This window comes from Pseudochaenichthys georgianus, chromosome 1 (genome assembly GCF_902827115.2).
Source record: "Pseudochaenichthys georgianus chromosome 1, fPseGeo1.2, whole genome shotgun sequence".
Lineage (NCBI taxonomy): Eukaryota > Metazoa > Chordata > Actinopteri > Perciformes > Channichthyidae > Pseudochaenichthys > Pseudochaenichthys georgianus.
The window spans coordinates 43,451,662-43,472,229 of NC_047503.1; the positions used below are offsets into that span (position 1 = coordinate 43,451,662).

General features: G+C 42.3%; 1 pseudogene; it reads right to left on the reverse strand.

The window, feature by feature from the left end:
- LOC117450167 (striatin-like) overlaps positions 1–20,568 on the reverse strand; it is a 69,196-nt pseudogene that overhangs the window by 5,123 nt on the left and 43,505 nt on the right.

The following is a 20,568-nucleotide window of genomic DNA, read 5'->3' on the forward strand; positions in this document are numbered from 1 at the left end:
GGTTCGTTTGCGTTCCCGTTCTCATGTGGCTCCAGTCTTAGTTTATGTTTCGATTGAAATGTTAAACACAGCAATGAATCTCTCGTGATATTAAATAGAGGATAAAGAGTGAAGGCTTCCTAAATCTGAACAGTCTTTTGATGTTTCTGTGCTAAGAAATGTAACTGTGTACAATGGATCCGATATAAAGACATTTTCTTAGATTGTTGTGAAACAGACAGACTATTCCCAACAATGCCATCCTTGAATGTTTACATTTTTCACAATGAACAACAGAAATGATGGCTGAATACGTACTTCCTGACATGAGGTACAGTCCGTTAGGATCCACAGCGAGACACGTGACGGAGTCCAGGTGAGCCACCATCGAGTGGATCAGTTTACCTTCAAACCGGAAAAAGAAGAACAAATGACCCTTTATCCAATTTAATCACTCTGATAACGACAGAAAGAGATTAAATATAACTCAATTACAGCTTTTTAAGTCCCCTGTATGTCAAGCTCAAAACATTTCTATAGCTCAGTAGCATCTTTGGAGCATCACTTGGGGGAACCTTTTTCCTCTCAAGGGCCATTTCAATTTTTACAATATCCTCAGAGGGCCGTACAAATTATTGAATTAAAAAAAACTAAAATCACAGCCCATTCATTTCATTCTGTGCAGCAAAGAAAAAGCAACCTCTTAATCCAGATATCTCACCATGACTCGCGCATGCATGCACGTGCACGGTGTGGCGTGACCACCAAAACAGAAAGATATGGACACAAGATGTGTGCCAATGTATTTAGTTTCCTATCCATGTGAACATGATTTAAGTGGGGGGGACCTCACCTCCTCTAGGGGGGTCCGGAGGGCATGCTCCCCTGGGAAGATTTGTTTTTAAATGTTGAAGTTAAAAGCATCAATCTGGTGCACTTTGAGAGCAACATTAGGAGATCTATGGACACATCTCTCAACACCCAGATGAAACACAACTGGAAGCAGATTTATTTTTCTTTATGAATATTTTAAAAATCACTCTCCTTTCAAACTGTATTCTTCTTTGTTAATAACAACTTTTTTTTTTACTGTCATATAGTATTTTATACCCGTTTACTTTATTCTCTTGTTTTTTTATAACTATAATGATCATATAAAGATGTGCCTTTACCTCACTGGTTGGAGAAAAAGCTTCTTATATTCGTTAGCATATCTAGCTAACCAGATGCTAATGACTGTATGATCAGTATGACAGATGAACAGATCGCCACTGGGCTTTCAACTAAAGACACAGCCACGCAAAAACTGCGGCATGTGTACGGACTTTGGGTACTGCAATTTCTGAAGTGCCGGAACCGCGTTCTGGTGCTCCCCGTCAGAACTGCCCCCTGTCAGACGAGACATATACCACGTGATGACACGTTAGGCTCGTGTTGTGTTCAAGGACCCAGACCTTGGCCAGGAAAAACAGGCACTCGCTTGTTTAATTTTTTTCTAGATTTCTTAATTTTTTTTTCTTTTTTGCGTGTGTTTATAAATTACCTCGAGGGCCGTACCAAATTGTCTCGCGGGCCGTATACTGCCCGGAGGCCGGAGGTTCCCCACCACTGCCGTAGATGAAAATAAGGAGCCCCTCCCCGCACCCCTCTGAGAGCGATTTGGTTACAAAGAACACAATGGTGCTCTAGGAGGAGATTCAAGTGATTACAAAAGCCAAACATCGTTATGACATCATAAAGTGGCCACAATCTAATAAGCTCATTTTCAGACAGGTTTTTATAGAAATGGATCAGGGCAAAAAGAGAGAGAATCTTTGTTCCTGAAACTTTCAGAGTCTCTTTACAAGATGTGAAAAAGTGGATTTTGCATAATAGGTCCTCTTTAAAACCTTTGAGTCTTTGAATGTAATGAAAGCTCTCCTCTGTCACCTGTGTTGTTATCGAAGAACTGGATGTGCCGGTCCTCCTGAGCTGTGATGGTGATTGGCAGCGTGGGATGACTCAGCACTTTGTTGATCTTGCAGGGAGCCTCTGTGTGTGGGCGGACGTGAGAAGGACAGCATTAACATTTAAAACCCACAATCTTTAGTCCATCGGGGACCGAACGCACTCTGAGAGACGGTGTTATCTCAAGGCTGCTGCAGGAAACACAGAGACTCAAAGCATCGAGGGAACGCACAGCAGCAGGAGAGGGATCTTCACAGCAGAACAACGTTATATATGTTGTTGAGCTGGTGTTTGTGTAACTATGTGGTTTTGTTTACAACCAAGAGAGAGACGTAGTAATGACATTGAACAGTATTACAGTTTCCCTCATGAGTGTGGAGGTCAGCCTGTGGATGGTCGTTTATTTGTTTTCTTTGTATTGTTTCTGTTCTGAGTTTATGAAGTGTCTTTGAGCATTAGGAAAAGCGCTATACAAATCCCATGTAGTTTTATTATTATTATTATGATGTAACCTGGAGGTCCGGCAGAGTCCAGCTGCAGGACCAGCTGCTGCGTCTCCATGTTGAAGAGTCCGATGTGTCCGGTGCTGAAGGACGTCACCATGTGAGCCGAGTCGCTGCTCACCAGATCCACCGAGGTGGGCACTCCCAGCTCTGACACACACACACACACACACACACACACACACACACACACACACACACACACACACACACACACACACACACACACACACACACACACACACACACACACACACACACACACACACACACACACACACACACACACACACACACACACACACACACACACACACACACACACACACACACACACACACACACACACACACACACACACACACACACACACACACACACACACACACACACACACACACACACACACACACACACACACACACACACACACACACACACACAGCGTAGGGTTGCGTTAGTTATTTATATATTTGTATTATTATTATTATTATTATTATTCAGAGTCTGTTGATGGGTCTTGTTTTATTTGAAAAAGCCAACCTTTAATGAAATATACATCAGCATGCTTCGAGGAAGTCATACTTTACAGTCTATACTATAGTCTCCCTACTGTTTTAAACTATTGACTTGTATTCAATTCACTAAAGGGTCTTGAAGATGTTGTCTTGCTTTATCACATCGTGTCGTACCTCCTCTCTCGTTGTAGACAGCGAGAGGCGGCGAGATGCTGGCGGCGTTCCACAGCCGGACCGTACCATCAGCCGAGCAGGAGAGGAGGCGCTGGTGGGCCGAGCTGTAGACCAGACCCCAAACTGAGTCTGAGTGACCGAGCAGCGCCCCCCGCAGGACAGACGGCTCTGCAGGACACATCAGAAACAGGTTTATCACCAGGTAGGTTGACACGTACGAGGAATTTGACTTGGCATCGTGCTGCATACATAAAAGTAAAACAGGGATCAAACATTACAAAATAACATCTTCTGCATCTGCTGTCATGCAGGGAGAGGTGGGAAGTAGTGGAGTACAAATAATTTGTTACTGTCCTTAAGTACATGTTTCTGGTATCAGTACTTTACTCCACTACTTATTTTTCTGATGACTTTCTACTTCTTACATTTTGAACACAAATACCTATACTTTCTACTTCTTACATGTTGAACTCAAATACCTGTACTTTCTACTTCTTACATGTTGAACTCAAATACCTGTACTTTCTACTTCTTACATTTTGAACACAAATACCTGTACTTTCTACTTCTTACATGTTGAACACAAATACCTGTACTTTCTACTTCTTACATGTTGAACTCAAATACCTGTACTTTCTACTTCTTACATGGTGAACTCAAATACCTGTACTTTCTACTTCTTACATGTTGAACTCAAATACCTGTACTTTCTACTTCTTACATGTTGAACTCAAATACCTGTACTTTCTACTTCTTACATGTTGAACACAAATACCTGTACTTTCTACTTCTTACATGTTGAACACAAATACCTGTACTTTCTACTTCTTACATGTTGAACTCAAATACCTGTACTTTCTACTTCTTACATGTTGAACACAAATACCTGAACTTTCTACTTCTTACATGTTGAACTCAAATACCTGTACTTTCTACTTCTCACATGTTGAACACAAATACCTGAACTTTCTACTTCTTACATGTTGAACTCAAATACCTGTACTTTCTACTTCTTACATGTTGAACTCAAATACTTGTACTTTCTACTTCTTACATGTTGAACTCAAATACCTGTACTTTCTACTTCTTACATGTTGAACTCAAATACCTGTACTTTCTACTTCTCTCATTTCCCAAACAGCTGGTTCCTTTAGTCTGAATGTGTGTTTGGTGCGTGATCATTATTCTTTAGAGTCATTGCGTGCCTATTGATTTGAACACGATCCGTGTATCCATCACTTCCTGGTCTTCTCTAAAGAAGAGGGACCAATGGAAACGTTGTCATGTTGCCGTTGGTCGGCATGGAAACATTCATTAGCTAACAATGACATTATTGTTCTATTAATATAAAGGGAGGTCAGGTACTCTTTAAAACAGCTGCTAGTTATGGGTACTTTTTACTTAAGTACACTTCAAAGCCCTCTTTACTTTGACTTGAGTTAAGAAGTTTAGTCAGTACTTCTACTTTTACCAGAGTCTTTTTAAACACAAGTATCTGTACTTCTACTTGAGTAAAGGACGTGTACTTTTGCCATCTCTGCATGCAGGTAAATTACTGCTGGAGCGTACCATATGAGTCGTAGGGGTCGATGTTGGGGCTGGGGGTGTTCCAGCTCTGGATGGTACCGTCCACCCCCCCACTGAAGCACTGCTCTCCACTGGAGCTCATCGTGACGCACAGCACCGCACCGCTGCACAGGGAGACGTTTTTATATTTTAATGAGATAGTTCATTTCTGTGGAGCCTCATGAAATCAAATATCCAATAGAAGAGGAGGATGAAACCCTCTTTAACTGCCACACACACATACACAGCACACAGTGACATTTGACCCATCCTAGTACTAGGAGCCAGCTATTGCACAGCGCACAAACATGTCGTTATGAATAATATTAATGTTATTTTATTTAAAAGAACGAGATAAGTTGATGTACGACATGAATATAAGAATGTCTCCAATGGTCCTTTACTTGAGTAAAAGCAGAATCATAATTAAACGTCCAAGATCAAAATTCAAAATGTATCTTCATTTTCTTTAAACTTCTGAATATTTTAAATAAACATTCTTCGGCTGAGTTCAAACAGCCTGTTAATCAAGCTTTTGTTCTACAGGAAATATCTATATGTTTATTGCTAAAACGAAAAGTGAAAGGGATCTCACCTGTGAGCTCTGAATGTGTAGATAGGCTCCACGTCTAAAGCAGTACACCTGGAGGGGAAACAACCAGAACAGAGGTTATATTAGGGACGGGTGGCGCAGTTCAAGGGGGCGTTGGGGAACTCCAGTTCGAAACCCGCTCCCGCCCCACTGCGTCAGGCCGTTGTGTCCTTGGGCAAGACACTTCACCCGGATTTGCTCCTGTGGGTATTGTCCACCATTACATGTATGATCTGTGTGTGTAATGTGTATTTGTAAAGCGCTTTGAGAGTCTTTGATAAAGCGCTATAATAAATATAAGGATGAACAGAAAACAAGAAAACACATCTCACTGAAATATTTCCTTATAAATCCAGAAATAGCCCTTTTCAGATTAAGATAAGATAAGATGGAACTTTAGGGTTTTTTAGCAGCAGAGTGAAAAACAATGTTCACACAAGGTACACAATAAAGATAAAATAGAATAAACATGTAAATAAATACTGAGGTAGATATTTACAGTACATGAATGCCTGATTCAGGGGTGAATCGGCCAAAAATTCCAAAAAGTATAATGTACTGTAATACGGCCCACAAATGAAACTTGAGCTCGTCTTCTTCTTAAATATATATGTAAACATCTATCACACAGTAGCATTCATGTGTTAATAAGTCCACTGTTCAAATAAATTCAGTCAGTTAAAGTTGGAAAATGTTCCAACAAATCTTAGTTGATAAGAAAAAAGCCCAATGACATATTAACTTAACAAGCTTGACGTAGACACTTCATATTTCTCCTTATTGTAATCAATCTGAGCTTCTGTTTTAAGGAATGAGCTGCTGACTAAATTGAGTAACCCTCTGGAGAGATGTCGGCGGTTTCCTTCTTCTTTTCAAGTATCAGGCACAATTGACCTAAATTTGATTAATTTAGCTAACTTATAACTTGACTTACGGGGCGATATGCCTCTAGTGAGGGGCCCAGACCTTCGTATATTTGTCTGTATGTGGCCTTCGGTGAAAAAAGTTTGGACACCCCTGGCCTGAATGACATTGTAAAGTGTTGGGAAAATAGTGAAAGTCCTCTTCCAGCATGAGAGCAACGTGATAACAAAGGTATCCCAACTGCAGCTGTGTTCATGACAGGATGTGTGATGACCTAGAAGAGCATCAGGACTGTTTGAGGCAGATGATAGCTATGTGATTAACATGATGATTCAGCCTCTATGGAGAGAGACATCAAGCATGCTCATTTCTGACGTGGAGCTAATCTGAAGTAAACATTGAATACTGCTTTATGTCCCTCCATATTGTGACTGAGTAACTCCCTCTCTTGGATATCAGCATGTGAAGGACACTGCTCAGGAACTAGTTGATGCTCTGTGTGTGTAGACTACTTCCAGATTATTTTTTCAGAATTTGGAGATTTGGAGAAAAAGTCAGAATTTTGAGAAAAAGTCAGAATTTTTAGATTTTGAAAAAAAGTCAGAATTTTGAGATTTTAAGAAAAATTATTTTGAAATGTTGAGAAAAAGTCAGAATTTTCCGATTTAGAGAAACACACAGTATTTTGAACATGACAGGATGTATGATTTCCTACATGAACCGGTATTCCTCCATCTCGTGACTGTGTAATTTCCTCTCTTGGATATCAGCATGTGAAGGACACTGCTCAGGAACTAGTTGATGCTCTGTATGTGAAGACTACTTCCTTTCTGGAGAGGATCAGAAACACATGGATCCTGAGCCTGGAGCTCAAGCTGCAGTGAGATCTTTCCTGACATAAAGCCTCACTTCTTGGCGGGCGCCGTCTTCTGCAGGTTCCACAGTTTGAGCGTGTGGTCCTCGGAGGCCGTGACGAGCACCGGCTCCACGGGGTGGAAAGCCAGGACCGCGCACCGCGTCGAAGTGACTCCTCAGGGTGAACTTCGGGTTCCACGTCTTCCTCAGAGCGTCTTTGTTGTTGGTGATCTGAGGGGGGAGGGGGGTATAATTTAAACTCTCGTCTCAAGATTCAAAGATTCAAAGGTTTTATTGTCATATGCACAAAGCTACGGTGCAGAAACGGCAATGAAATTCTTCTGACCTGAGCTCCTCCAACAATCCAACAAAAGTCGTGCAAAAGGTCTATATAAAGTCTACACATATAAACTTAACACAAAAAGTAAGGAAATCTGTGTTTGGTAGATTATTTAGTTGTCGTAACAATGTTTCTTGGCAATAAATCCTATACCGTTGGAAAGCCTGTTTTCTTTCCATTCCAATGGTGCCACATTTGTGAGGAACAAGCATTTGTGGAAGGAGCAGCAGGGCTGAGTGTGTGGGGTGCGTCCATGAAACATGGGACACATCTCCTCTGCCCAAGCCAAGCAGCTCCTTCCTCACAAGTGTGGCCTTTCTGTCTCTTCTCCACGCAAACGGTTTCACTCTGTACTCACGTCGTACGCCAGGCTGTCGGCCTCGTTGGCCACCGTCAGTCCGGCCAGTTCTCCCAGTCCCAGCTCGTTGGAGACCGCCTCGTCCACTCGGCCCATTATGAAGGACTTCCCAGGAGACGGCAGGAAAGTCATCGCTTCTACGGAGACCAAACAGACACCTGGGTTCAAAGGTCACCTATTATGCAAAATCCACTTTTTCAAGTCTCTTCTACATCAATGTGTCCCCTCTTCTTCATGTCTCTTCTACATCAACATGTGTCCCCTCTTCTTCATGTCTCTTCTACATCAATGTGTCCCCTCTTCTTCAAGTCTCTTCTACATCAATGTGTCCCCTCTGTCAGGGTATATGCAGGAATCCTGAAGTCAAATGTAAAACCTTTTAATACCTTTTTTAAGACCCTTTCCATACATTTTAAGACCTCATCGCAACTTCGAGTTCTAACCGGTTACCTTGGCGACACACTTTACCTCACATTGACTATATTGATTGTAAGATAGCACAACTAAACAGAGTGCAGACAGACTACTGAAGCCTCCTCTCCACATGAACTTCAACCTCTCTGTGAAGGTCAGGGTTAATGCAGCATGCTGCTTTGCTGCTTCTGTGCTCTTTCATTCCAGTGAAACCATCAGAAACCAGTACAAACCAGTATTTGACCAATAAACAAAACAATTGACAAAACTTTGAACTATGAAATATATTAAACTTTGGTGAGCTTCAGCGGGGTAATGCCATATAGGAGCTCCCTCACAAATACCCAGGGGTTAAATTGGGCTGGGGCTGTCCGGGGCTAAGCCCGGCACAGAGGACGATGCTCTGACGTCATCACCCTCACACATTGGTCATATGTTTACAAAAAACGATATATATGTTAAGACTTTTCTCGTTCTTAAAGGTGGGGTAGGTAAGTTTCAGAAACCGGCTCGAGATACACTTTTTGTTATATTCCATGGAATGCTCTTAACATCCCGATAGCAATGAATATCTGAAGTGCTTTGACAACAAATCCATAAAAAAATTTCATCCGTAGAAGCCGTAATACTGTAAAAAGTACAACCATGGCCTACCTGCCTGTCAGCCTTCCATCGGGGCACAAACTTATCTCGTGCCCTCATTGGTCATGTGCGCGTTCGTGTGTGTTGGAGGAGGGGCTCTGTGAGGAAGTGGCAGATTTTCTCCGGTTGTGTATTTTCAAATTCTAGCGATCTCGAGCCGGTTTCTCAAACTTACCTTCCCCACCTTTAATATAGACTATATTTAGGGTCGATATGTGTTGACCTTACTTTAAAATAGCAGATCTCTGTGACCGGATATAGTTTGGCTTAGACCCCGGCCCCACGAGGACGCATACAGTAAAACACATTCACACGCATTCGATTCATTAACGTGTCCGTTCACACTAGACCGCTGGAAATACTGGAAATGCTGGAAACGCTGTAGTACATATGCCAGGCCTGTAAGTGGCGCTGCTGCCGCCACAAAATACACCAAAAGCAGCGAAGAAGACTCCGGAGCATGGTTGTCATGGTTGCCCTTCTGTTTATTCTCCGTGGTGGATGGCGTGTTCTCCTGCTGGATATCTCTCAGGTAGTCCACCAGCCGATAACCCCCCCCCACAGAGCGGAGCAAGGCAACGAAACTTAAAATAAGAAGCAGCATTTTATGGCACGCGATGCATAGGGCCGCCTTGAGGGGGTTTCCCGACATGTTGTTTCAGTAAATTAAAGGGTGTTTCATGTTGTCGTTGCGGTGGACCTTCTTAATACCTTGGAAAATGCCGTCTAATTCTTTTTAATAACCTTAATTTTCGCTAAATTGATTTATCAACTTTTAATACTTTTTAAGACCCCGCGGACACCCTGTCTGTGTAAAGAGACTCTGAAAGCTTCAGGAAAAAAGATTCTCTCTTTTTGATCCATTTCTATAAAAACCTGTCTGAAAATGAGCTGATCAGATTTTGGCCACTTTATGACGTCATAACGATTTTTTGGCTTGTGTAACCATTAGCCAATCAGCAACCAAGGTAACCCCCTGCTGTTGTCCCCGGCCAGATGATAATGGACACCCTTAAAATCTCAGTACATCAACAGCATAAACCAGGTTTAGTAGGGTAGGTTACCATCTTCAGAGCGTCCCACTTCCTGTTCGTTGAGTCTGGGAACAGTGGGGCGGGAGGGGGGGGTGACGGGCGGCTGCATGGAGGGATGGTCCTCCGCGTCCCGAAGGTTCGCCAACATGTCCTGAAGCTTAGAGCGGTTCGGTCCTGGAGGAGGACGGGAAGGAGGAGGGAGACAAAAATCAGACGAGGAAACTAACATGGAGTCGGAAGGAGACGGAGAGACGGTGAACGAAAAGGGGAGGTTTGGGAGAGAGAGAGAGAGGGAGAGAGAGGTGAAAAGCAGACATTAGTGAACAGTGAAAGAAAGGTTAATATTGTTGTAAGAAAGACAGTTAAATCTGCACAGCATGAAGGAGGAGTAAAGCAGAGGGTCCAACAGAAAAGATCAAGCAAATAGAACCACAGAAACAAACTATTGTATTTAATGGTTTTGACGAATACTATTTGATGTTGTCGTGTCCCAATTGCACACCCGTTTTCGACACTGTATGCTACAGGGTAACATTAGAAGTATATTACTGCATCATGTAATAAATGTACCTATTTGCTTCTGAGATATAAAAAAGTATGCGTTTAAAGTATCATAAAATCAAAATACTCAAGTAAAAGCACTATTAGCTCAAAATGGAAAGGTATCAGAACATTTATTACTAAAAAATAAGAAATAAAATACATTTCCGGAGAAACAACGTGACAGGAAACGGCAACAGAAGAATCTCTGTATCCAAAGTGGAACAGATGAAATGAACCAGCAACAATCCGGATACGAAGAGACATCCATATTTGATATTATCATAATTCATCGATATCAGAAAACTGCACGACGGATGAATGTCAAGAACATAATGCATTTTGTAAAAGCCCCTCACTGTTTGCACACACAGAGGATGACTCATGGCACTATAGTGAATCAGAGTGAAAGAGAAGACGTGTATATGATATTGGCAGCATGAATGCGATGCTTAAAATGCATCGCTGTTAGGACTTGAGGGGATCTTCAGAACATTAAAGTAGAACATATAAAGAAGTGACGATAAGAAAAGAAGAAGAAAAACAAAGGAGACAAAACTAAACAAGAAGAGGACAAAGAGACAGAGACAAGAGGAGAAGACACTACATCTCTGAGAGACAGGGACGGGGAGACACTGAGGCAAAGCAGAGACAGGGTTTAGGGTTTTAGGGTTTTAGGGACGGTAAAGCAGAATATAGGTTTTGGTTTACTTCAAAATGGAGGTATTGTATCCGACAGTCTCGTACAGACTTTAAACTGTCTATTCTCTAACAATTATATGCCAGATTTATGTTTTCTAACAAAGAAATCAAACAAGTGGTTTTCTAAATATCACCAAGAGATTGACGGTTATAGCGTCAGTCAGCAAAACATCTAACATCTATCTAACTGGGCAACCCCGTACGCAAGTCGTTGCAAGTGTTAAAGGAGCATTGATGAGTCAGCATGTGAGTTAAAGCCGTGGGCCTGCAGATACTGGTGAAGTCAAAAGCTGATTTGATGCTTGTGATTAGTAGTTACACCCTGACGGAGTGAGGGGAGGAAACACATGACATCAAAGTGAGATAAAGGAACAGATACCAATACAAGCAGGAAGAGGGGGGGGGGGGGGTAAACTGGGTGCAGGACTCACTCTTTATGCCCTTCTTGCCCTTGCGCTCCTTCCTGTACTGCTCCTTCAGCTGAGCGATCAGACCCTGGTCCACGTCCCAGGCCAGATCCCCCGGAGAGGAGGGGTCATCCTTCTCTGCAGGGACAACGGTTACACACTTAGTACACACACTTAGTATACACACTTAGTACACACACTTAGTACACACACTTAGTACACACACTTAGTACACACAGCTGTGAGATGAATACACATTAACAAAGAACACAAACCTGCGGCTGAACCACTTGTTCCTTTCCCACATCTCCCCTCTCCCCTTTTAAACTTCTCCTATTATTCTATTTTAGGCATATATAAAAAATATAAATATAAAAACCATGTCTATGAAGTGTTTTGCTCAAAGTACCAAACAGATGCATTTTAGACATCCCTCATACCCCTCTATTTCAGCCCTGATGGAGACGTTCTGATCTGGGTCAGTAGCTTAAAAAAAAAAAGAAAGATTCTCTCTGAACCAGTCTGGAGCTCAAAGGCTTTCCCTCTTTCCGGTTAGACCACGAGGTGAGTTCCTTTTTACTTCCTGCTTCTTCACACACATGCTCTCCAGCACAGGTTAGCTCTGAGTGCTAGCGATGCTAATGTAAACACCGACCATATTACGTCCAAAACAGTCGGGCATTGTTTCTGATAGCAACGTTTCTGATATTACGTCATATCGGACGCAAATCTGGGTCAGCTCCGTTGTAGCCCCGTTTTTAGAGATTTGGGTACGGAGGAACAGAGAGAGGGTTTTATTTGCTGACGCTGCGTGAGTTCCCCGACACGTATTTATGTATAAAAGACATCACAAAGTGTATTTTTGCATGATCGGTCCCTTTAAAACCTAGACTCAACCTCAGCTCATGAGATAGATACACATTAACAAAGTCTTCACCCTGAAGAAAAACCTGCTGTCGAACCACTTGTTCCCTCGCCACTACAGACAGTTACTTCCACTGTTGTATATTTGCACTGTTGTCATATATTCATCCGTTTCAGTCACCAATCTGTGTCCTGCTCAAATGTGTGTGAAGACTACTATTTTTGTATATTTATTGTTGTATATATTTGAATATGTTCGAGGGACGGTGAGAAACTGCATTTTGTTCTCCCTGTTTGCATCACACAAGCAGAGATAATAAAGTTGACTTTGACTTTCAATTCTTAAACTTTAGCTTGTTCTTCTTTATTTGCTGAAGTCAGAGTCAAAGTATCTGTCAGAGTATTACAAAATAAACATTGAAGATCGATTTCGCAGTTGTAAAAGGATTCAACTCCTCCTGAGAGCCGAAATGGTGACACAAATAAAGTGATATCCGTTAGAAAAACAAGGAAAGGGTCTTTCCCCGTAGACTGGGGCAAGCGTTTGATCGTTGGTTCAGGAAGGACAAATGCGTTTCATAATGCTCCCGAGCACAGAGACGGTTTCTAACCAGACGGCTCCATCCCCTCCAAACAACAGCGTGATGCTTTCCTAGCTCAAAATAAAGTATAGAGATCGTTCCTCTCGTGGCTTCATCGCCTCACGACTCCGCTCTCCTTTTCAACTCCATGGACTGTGAAGTTGTTGAATCACTTTCTGCGTGGGGATGCTTTCTGTCGCTGGACTGATCAGAGTGAAAGCGTTGCTAAGAGACAGGATTTGGTGTGATGTGCGGGGGCTGCCGGGTCGCCAGCTGCAAACTTTATGTTGTTCAGAAAGTTTTATAAATATAGACAGGAAATGCGTCAGTGAAGGAGGTTTGTGTTCTCGACACGGACCAGTTTGATCTGATGTAAAATGGGCAGAATATTCATGTGAATGGTAAATGGACTGCACTTGCATACATATTGTTGCCATGCCGGTGTAAACGTCGCTGCTTTTATTTTGTTGTTTTATTTGTTTTTGTCGTTTTGTTTCAACCATTTTACATACCGTACTTTTCGGACTATAAGCCGCGACTTTTTCCATGGGAGCCTGCCTGCAGACCTCCACTCTCAGGACAGTTCCGGTGCAGACCTCCACTCTCAGGACACCTCCACTGTCAGTACAGGAAGTGACGATTCTGACGCGTTTTTTCCCCGCCCACCGAAGGACTCGTTTGATGGAAGTTTTCAAATCACAATGGAGACTCATCACGGAGGTGATAAGTCCGCCCACCGCGCACTTTGGGTCGGCCTTGGTCAAGCCCTTTTGACCCCCCCAGCCTGGTTCTTGTAAAAGTTTTTCGCTCAAATGACACCATGGAGGAATGTAACGGGAGTTGACTCTGCCCTCCTCACGAGTGCCTATTTTCGGACACTTTTTTCCACTTTTCCCCGGTTTTATTGTTTTTTTTGGCTATTTCACCCGGTTTCTACCGGGGACATTGCCCGGTCTCGGGTGTCCCCCCACGGCCTGTGTCCAGCCCCCCTCCCCCACACTCATCCATATATTAACGGATTTTGACAATTGTTGTTGCATTTGTCTCCGCGCCGGCCGATATAAAGCGTGACCAAGACGCACTGTCCAGGGGTCCCACGGGTCCCGCAGCGGGGTGGAGGTTCCCAGCTGGAACCTCTGCCGCGGTGCACCCGGCAAACACGGTTGTTTCTCGAACCTTCCACTGTTGTCTAGCGCAGTGGTTCCCAAACGGTGTGCCGCGGCACACTGGTGTGCCGTGAGGCAAGTCCGGGTGTGCCGTGGGATTTTGTGACAACCATACATTATTATTGCAATATACAACTACACAAAAATAATATTTTTTTAATTTACTATATCAGTACTTTGTAGGTTTATATGTACGTAATCTACGCGACTTGTGCGTCCACATCTCCACGTGCAGTACTGCATAAACATGGCTGAGTCAGCGATAACTCTCGAGGGGTGGAGGTATGGCCATTACTTTGAGTTCATCCGAAGAATAGACAGGAATGTGACGGTGAGGTGCAAACTGTGTCCAGGCCAGAAGCTGTTATCCACTGCTGTAAACACCACGTCAAACCTCAACAAGCACCTGCAAAGAACACATGCTAAGGTGGAGCTACCGCACACGCTATTTGTTGTTTGTTTATATCACAGTCTGTTCTTCTTCTCTGTCTTCCGGTTGTTGCCTGTTTTGAATGACGAATACACACTACCGCCGCCTGCTGGTAAGGAGAGTTTTTGCCACTCACGCATGCGCAGTTCGTACGTGCTCGGCTGAAGTCTTTGCGGTGTCTGGTTCCAGTGCAACACATGGCCAACACGCAGGAGAACACGCCGACGCAACAGCGTGAGCAGAGATAGACTGCGCAAAATATACAGATAGCAGGAGACAGAGGACAGCCACGGTCAGATAGCAGGAGACAGAGAACAGCCACGGTCAGATAGCAGGAGACAGAGGACAGCCACGGTCAGATAGCAGGAGACAGAGGACAGCCACGGTCAGATAGCAGGAGACAGAGGACAGCCACGGTCAGATAGGAAAACATTCAGGATCTGGATCAGTCTTATGCGACAATGGAAACTGAACTAAAGAGAACATTTGAAACTTTAGAAGTCTGCGTGATCTGCCTGCAGGGAGGGGCGGGCCGGCCCTGCGAGTAAAGTAACGAGTTACTTTATGTAGAGAGTAACGAAGTAGTGTAATATATTACTTTTTTTTAGTAACGACCCCATCTCTGCTGAAATGTTACATTTATAATTTGTAGTTCAGGACCATGGACAATGCAGCTTCCTTGCATTGACCGTTCTCTGTGCTGAATTTCCTTTTTCTCATTTTTAATGTTGTGACCTGTCTGGTTTAAATGTGTGTTGCTGCTTTGATGAAGCCTAATTTGATAACGTTTCAAATAAATTGAAATATTTCGTTAATAAATATTTCATGAGTAATCAGTGTGAGAAAACGTTTTTAGAGAGTACTTGTCCATGGACAAGTGAGTTTGGAAATGTACTTGTCCGAATACATTTTTCACTTGTCCAGAATGGACAAAAATTGGGGCCACTGGAATCTTCTTCTTCGTCATCGTATTTTACATTTTCCCACGTTTTTTACAACACCGCTAACGTAAGTGAGCGGTAAGATTGTACTGCATCACACAAAGGGTTGGGTATCGTTTGGATTTTAACGATTCCGGTTCTGCTTTTCGATTCCGGTTATTTTCGGTTCTCAGTTCCAGTTCTTTGAGAGGGTAAAAATAAGTCCCATGACAAACTGGGAGAAAAATATATTTATGAAAACATTAAGTCCTAATCTGTATTCCTATTTACAAATCACTTCATACTGTTGAATTTCTTATTGTTATTGAATACAATTATATAAAAATAATCTTTGCATTGTTTAGTTAGTTCTAAGTGGTGCAGTTTGAGAATGTACAATTGGCCCAGTGTCCTCTGATGTTACACTGCAGCCTGCTGTGAGACACAGTCCAACCACACATGTCCAACACATAGGACATACATAACCTAATAATAATAATAATAATACATTATATGTATAGCCTATAGGCTTAGCGCTTTTCTACAACTCAAAGACGCTTGCACGCATTTATTTACTTTTACAAACACATGAGCTAAAACGCTTAATAACCTTCATTACGTGTTAGAGAAAGAACATAAGAAAGTTTGACAAAAATGCGGCTGTTAAACGGGCAGCGGATCTGCTGTGTGTAGAAAGAGAGAGAGAGAGAGAGACGCTGAGCTGCACCGTGCAGCGATCAGCTGATACGGAGCATAGAGAGAGCTGCAGTCCGCGGGGCTCGGCCTCGCTTCCTGGCCTCACAACTCTTATTAATCCCGGGACCGGACAATTGTTATTTGTTCCTACTCGGAACCGAGTTTTGCTTCCCAAGCCTGCCACTGTGCTACACTTCCCGCTCCGCCCGCCCCGTTAACTGTACAGAAAGCGGCGAGATGCATTTCCTTAGGAATCGACAAGCAGAACCGAAACTACATTTCTAAACGAACAATGGCGGACACGTACAATTTGCGAATGAGTTCTGCCTTTTGTAAACTGAATGTATCAATAATTTGTCAATAAATCAGGTCGAAAAACGTCACTTGTCCGGCGGACAAGTCAATTCAAAGATCTACTTGTCCGATATTGTAAATAACACGTCCCGGACGGTGGGACGTGTACTTTTTCGCACACTGGTAATATAGTTGTCTTTGTCACATTTTATTTGGCATTAGTAAATAATTATGCACATTTACAGATATTTTACAGGATATGAGTGATAACACGTGTTATAAGGGCTATTTTGCACAATAGGTGTGCCTTGATATTTGTACTTGTCCTTGTCCTTTGGTGTGCCTTGGGCACAAAAAGTTTGGGAACCACTGGTCTAGCGGGTGTAACTAAAATACAAGATGTCGTATTTATATATATATAAATAGATATATATAGATAACAAGTGTCAGTGCTATTTTATGTTGTATTAGCGTGCATTTCCTGTTCGGAAAGTGGCGCTGCGGCTGTACTGATAGTAACTACAATACAAGGTGTCCGTATATATCTATATATATATATAGATAGATATATATAGATAACAAGTGTCAGTGCTATTTTATGTTGTATTAGCGTGCAGACAGAACGAGAGCAAGACAGACGGACCATTTAGCTGCTGCGGCTTATATGCGGACTTTATAGTCCGAAAAGTACGGTATATATATATATATATATATATATGTAAGTACAGTCCATCGCAGTCACCGATGTAGATCTGTAACATTGATTTGTACTACAACGATTTCAGGTTCAAACTGATATTTTTCGTGTTTTTCAATCAGCCGTACTCACTCAACTTAGGTTTTTTTTATTGGTGCTTTGAAGTAAGCTCTGAATAAAAGTTATGAGGGTCAAAAAGTAATGATCGTGGTGGCTGCAGGACGTTGATACAGCCTTCTATTTATACGACTTAGAAGGGTTTCAGGTTTATACTGGGGCTTTCTCATGTTTTTGGAATCAGCCGTTTCCATGGAGTTTGACGCTTGTTCAAGTGATGCATTGAATCAAGCCCCGGAAAAGAAAACATTAATGTTAAATGAATAGAGTCAAATGAAGATTATTATGATGGCTGTGCCCAAGTTTAAATGTGTGGGTTTTAATTCTAGATCAAGTTGGATTAGGAAACGTTTTGAGATCTGACTTTAATCTTAGAAATAAAGCACTTTTGGTCAGAATTAAAAAAATTGTTCACCACTAACCCTCCACTGATAAAAGTTATTCTTCTTTACATCCCCCGCACACGTCTCCGAACAATGGGAGACCGAGCCTTCTGCTCATTCGCCCCGCGCCTCTGGAACAGCTCAGATCAGCTGAGATCTGCCCCTTCCACCGAGGTCTTCAAAACCGGCCTTAAGACCCTCTTCTTTCGGCAGGCCTTCCAATAAACTTTGAGCACGGTACACCTGGAGTACTGCCATTTTTATCGCTATCTCCGACTTTTATTTTTGTACTCTATTTTATATTTTATTTTTTGATTTCTTATTATTATTACAATTATTTGTTTAATCTCTCAAAGTGTATCAGTATCCCTTGTTGTGAAGCACTTCGAGATTTGTCTTGGCAGATGAGAAGCGCTATATAAATTAAATATATTATTATTATTATTATTCTTTTACTTCGAACAGTTTACAACATTTCTTTGGTTTGTCAACTGCATACACGGCATTTTACACTTTTTCATTTGGTGCCTTGACTCTGGAAAAAAGACAGATTTCAGATTCAAATTGTCAAATTCAGATTATCATGCTGGCTCTTCCCAATGTCTTCTTGACTTCATTTCCAACCGTGAGCTGAAACCGGCAGACGATTAGTTTAGAGGAATCTGCACACTCACATGTGTCCACATTGATTGATAACTCTTTTACAACGTTTTAAGAGTCTTATTGTTTTTTGTATTGGTGCTTTGAAGTAAACTCTGGAATAAAAGACACGAGTGTCAAATTGTAATTATCTGCAGGATAATCATGTCGATAGTTTTCTTTACGACTGAGAAGATTTCAGGTTTATTCTTTTTCTATTGGTACGTTGAAGTAGTAAGTCACTCTGGAAAAGAAAACATGAATACAAAAAAAGAGTCAAATTCAGATAATCTTGGTGGCTCTTCCCGTGGTTAAATGTCTTCTTGACGTAAACTGAAACCTGTAGACGTACAGTTTATAGCAGGGGTGTTCACACCTTTTTCACGAGGGCCACATACAGAGGAATATACGAAGGGCTGGGCCGCTCACTAGAGGCGAGGTATACTGCCTCATAAGTTCAGTTATACGTTGGAAAAGCCAATCCAAAGCAGGTCAATTATTCTTGATACTTGAAAATGCTGTAAGAGAAAAACAGCTCACAGCTCTCCGGAGGGTTTCAATGATTGTGTTAGCAGCTCATTCCTTAAAGGTCCCATGTCATGCTTTTCCGGTTAGTACCCGTCCCCTTGTGTTATGAAGGTTTGTCTGCATGTAAACGGTCTGCAGAGTCAAAACCCTCAAAGTACACCCTGTAGCGAGTAAAACTCTAACACAGAAAATACATCCCCAAAAAGCCTCGTTGGAGACACGTCACTGTCCATTTGATTCTTCCGGGGACGTCATGATGTCATGTCGTCCCCGGAACGAAATGGACCAATCCGTGGAGCCGTTACGTTAAGCCCCCGCTGATTGGTCCAAATTGACCAATCCACGGACTTCCTCACACACACACGCAGCTCAGCTGATCTCTCCTCCCTGCTGCAGGGTGAGTTTGGCTGTGTATCGCTAACAAGGAAACAACACCTCCACGGAGCTTAGCGCGATTCACAACGTCCCGACTGGTCCCGACCAATCGGAGCACACTGGGCTCATAGGGAGGGGGGGGGCAAGAGCTGCAACGAGCCGTTTAGTGGAGAGAGTGAATACACATACTTTACAGAGATGCTGTATGCGAAACAATGTGAGTTTGGAAAATTGCACAGTATAAATCTATTCTAGTAGAGCTCAACAATGGAATTATGATCAGTGGAAATGGCCATGACATTAAAACAGAAGCCTCAGATTGATTATAATAAGAGGGAATATAAAGGGTGTATTTCAAGGTTGTTATGAAAATGTGTTATTGGGCTTTTTTCTTATCAACTTAGATTTGTTAGAACATGTTTTCAACTTTAATTGACTGCATTTATTTGAAAATTGGGCCTATTAGCACATGAATACTACTGTGTGATATATATATTTAAGAAGTACAATACAAGTCATTATACTTTTGTTATTTGCTACGTGAGGGCCGATTAAAAATAGTTTGGACACCCCTGGTTTAAAGGAATGTACACACCCACATTTCTCCACATTGCTATTGGTTGAATATGCTTTACAGTTTCTTTGCAAGTCTCACCCCACTCTCCACTGTCCTCTCCGCTCCTGGACTCAGTCGATCCGTCCAACTCGTCGGGACTCGCTAAGAAATCGAAGCCCTTCAGAGCCTCCTCCGTGTCGGGGTCGTCGCTGAGGTCAGAGGTCGTGGAGGAAGGCGTAGACGAATGCTTCTTCCTCACCATCTGTTAGGAGTTACACAGATGAGGAAGACTCAAAATATGTCTCTTACTGCTGACAACATCCCAACAGGAAATGAAACCACAGGTCACCTCCGTCTCCGTTCTGCAGCTTGAAGCAGTTTCAGGAATGTCTTGAGGAGCCAGAGATAGTTTGAATATTTTCACTAAGGTGGAATGATGAAGCCTTAAATCCTCTGTTGGTAAAATACATGTATGCTCAAATATACCATCATCATACCTGTGACCAGAGATGGTAAAAGTACACACATCATTTACTCAAGTAGAAGTAAAGAAGTATGGGCTTTGAAATGTACTTCAGTAAAAAGTACCCATAACTAGCAGCTGTTTTAAAGAGTACCTGACCTCCCTTTATATTAATAGAACAATAATGTCATTGTTAGCTAATGAATGTTTCCATGCCGACCAACGGCAACATGACAACGTTTCCATTGGTCCCTCTTCTTTAGAGAAGACCAGGAAGTGATGGATACACGGATCGTGTTCAAATCAATAGGCACGCAGTGACTCTAAAGAATAATGATCACGCACCAACACACATTCAGACTAAAGGAACCAGCTGTTGGGAAATGAGAGAAGTAGAAAGTACAGGTATTTGAGTTCAACATGT